The sequence below is a fragment of the Echinops telfairi genome, unplaced genomic scaffold, assembly GCF_000313985.2.
Source record: "Echinops telfairi isolate 266 unplaced genomic scaffold, ASM31398v2 ScPeMD7_655;HRSCAF=1070, whole genome shotgun sequence".
Taxonomy (NCBI): domain Eukaryota; kingdom Metazoa; phylum Chordata; class Mammalia; order Afrosoricida; family Tenrecidae; genus Echinops; species Echinops telfairi.
Genome location: NW_022104553.1, coordinates 21463858 through 21466863, shown reverse-complemented (window position 1 = coordinate 21466863; position 3006 = coordinate 21463858).

Sequence of the window (3006 nt, the reverse complement as noted above, 5' to 3'; positions counted from 1 at the left end):
AAGATGGAATCGAATGCATCAAGTTATAAAAGGAAAAAAGAAGTGCTATCGTCCAGTGTTGACCTAACGTACGTAGCCCTTGTTTATCCTTAGCTTAATTCACGGCATGTGGACTGTGTCCTGTCCCTTACCCCAGTTTCTGGGATTAAATTTTTTTTATTTTTTATAATGCATGCTTCTGCATTGTAACTGCTGCATGTGTGGTCTATGGTCCGACACGTTTACATCTTCTGACGACCTCGTGACTGGAGTCTTATTTTCATAAATGTTACTCAAGGTTTCGTTATCTGATCATGATGGTCAACATTCCAGGCGTGCCACCACTTTCTTTCTCTCTCGGTCAGTTTGTCCTGCAGGTCCTTGGCTGACGCCTTGTGAACATGGACGTTCTGGAAGCAGGCAAAAGAGGGAGACCCACCAAGAGATGGATGGACATGGACACAGTGGCTGCAACAGTGGGCTCAACCAGGCCCACCAGCGTGAGGCTCGGGGTGAGAGAGGCTCTTGGTCTGGGGTGCAAGGGGGTTGCCAGGCCTTGGAGCTGAGCCTCCCTGGCACCTAGCAACTCAAACAGAGTTGACATTTACAACGTGTAATTAGCTTGTGACTTGAGTCACGTCCACTCACTGCCTGGACTCCATTTCAATGTGGAATTTCTGAGCTTGTCAGTCTTAACCGGGAGCAGGAAGTCTTGTCTTCCTCCCCCAAAGGGCTGGCGGGTTTGAACTGCCCGTCTTGCGGGGAGTAGCCCAATCCTTATCTCTCCATGTCACCCGAGCTCCTCTGAGTCATGTAACAAGACAAACAACACAAAAACAACCCTCACTGCCATCACCTGGATTCTGACGCATTGAGAACCCCTGTGGTGGACCGGGCAGAAATGTCCCTGTGGGTTTCGGAAACTAACTCTTTCCAGCAGTAGAAAGTCTCCTCTCTCTTGTGGAGCAGCTGGTGGTTTTGAACTGCTGACTCGATATGCCAATGCCCCTGGAAAAGGATGAGATGTCCCCAAAGTGTGCACGCCCATGACTCCCCCGAACTGCATACTCCGAAGTATATAAACTCTATTTTCTTGTAATGGAGTGATCTCATTTGGAGTTGATGCATTTGGCTAAGTTAGGTCAATACTGGATAAGAGTAATCTTAATAGATTACCAAACTTTTTAAAAAATCATTTTTATAGTCGTTTTATTGACATACCTTACACCTTCCAAGATATGGCAATAAAACAGCTATAAAAAGAAGAATAGATTTAAAAAAAAGAAGAATAGATTGCACGGAGCTGATCCCAAGCGCTCAAGTAGAAAGAAAAATGTCTTGAAACTGATGATGGCAGCAAATGTGCTTGATGGATGGATGGATGGATTGTGGTAAGAGCTGTATGAACCCCTCCAATAAAGTGATTTAAAAAAAAATAAAATAAAAAGATCACAGAAAATAATAAAAGGCAGACTAGGGAAGAAAAGAAAAAAAGAATAGATTACCTAACTTCAACCACAAGAGAACCCTAATGGAGTTGCACACGGGAGCCCTGGTGGTGTAGTGCTTACGCAATCAGAAAGGTCAGCAGACGGAAACCGCCCGCTGCTTTGAGGGAGGAAGATGGGGGGCCTTGTTAACAGTTACAGTCTGGAGTGCTCCTAGGAGCAGTTCTCTCCTGTCCTGTAGAGCCCTTAGGAGTCAGCATTGACTCCAGGGCCGTGAACTTGTGGGAATGCAGTGAGCACTCCATATGGCAGCCAGTGGGGCTGTTAAAATCCTTGACGGTGTCAGCTGGGAATAAAAATCCCTCATTGGGGCTGGTAAATCCGGGCCCACTGCCGCAGGGTGTGAACCTTTATGAAGGCAAAGTGGCCATCTTAAAAAAAAAAAATTCCATTCATGCTTTTAGTCAAACATCATCTGCTCAGTGACACTTCCTGATTTAAAATCTTTGTCTTTCTCCTGCTTTGTTTGACGCCAGAGCCATTATACTCTTCTGACATATTAGTCATTTTCTTTCTTCTTTTTTTAAAAAATAAATCATTTTATTGGGGCCTCTTACAGCTTTATCACCATCCATCCATGCATCCCTTGTGTGAAGCACATTTGTACATAGGTCGCCATCATCATTTTCAAAACATTTTCTTTTTACTTGAGCCCTTGGAATCAGTTCCTCATCTCCGCCCCCCTCCTCCCCACCCCGTCCCCACCTCCGTCCCTCATGAACCCATGATAATTTATAATTTTTGTTTCAAGTCTTCCACCGACTGCTGCCTGCCTTCACCCAATTTTCTGTTGTCCATGCCCCTGGGAAGGGATTCTATGTCAATCATTGTGATCGGTTCCTCCTTTCTCCCCAAAGCTACCATCTTGAACTCTTTTCATTTATTCCTATTTTTTGGCTGGAGATTAAGAGTAAACCATCTAGTCAATGCTGACTCATTGCAAACTCCCCGCCCTGCCCATCCCCCCACCCCACACTTGTGGCTTTCTGAGACTGTAACCCTTAGCGCGAGGAGAGAAACCAGTCTTTCTCCCTGGGATCAGCTGGTTTCAAACTGCTGACCATTGCTGGCCCAAGGCTTAACCAGGACACACACACCCCCTCCGGACTCTCACTGTAGATTGACGTGGAAAGACATTCTTCCCATTTGAAGTGCATTGTCGGTCCAAGACACCTTCCTCCTCCCTGCATCCCTTCCTGATGATAGACACCCCCCCCATCTTTGATTGCTTTGAGCTTTATGTTGAATCGCCTAGAACAGGGGAATAGTTGTCTCTACTTGGTGGGCGGGGCACAGAAGTTAACACATGCAGGTAGCGTGAATACGTCAGCGTCCAAGTTTGATTTCTGTCTGTTTTATCTAGGGACGGTCCATGTGTCTAGTGGACTTTGGTGTTGTTTGAAAAAAAAAGGGGGGTATGAACAAGTTGGTTTCTCAAAATTCTATCACATGATGTCCATGTCGATCACCGAGTCACTATTTCCCAACTACCGTTCCGGGCTTAGCGTCCGACTTTTGC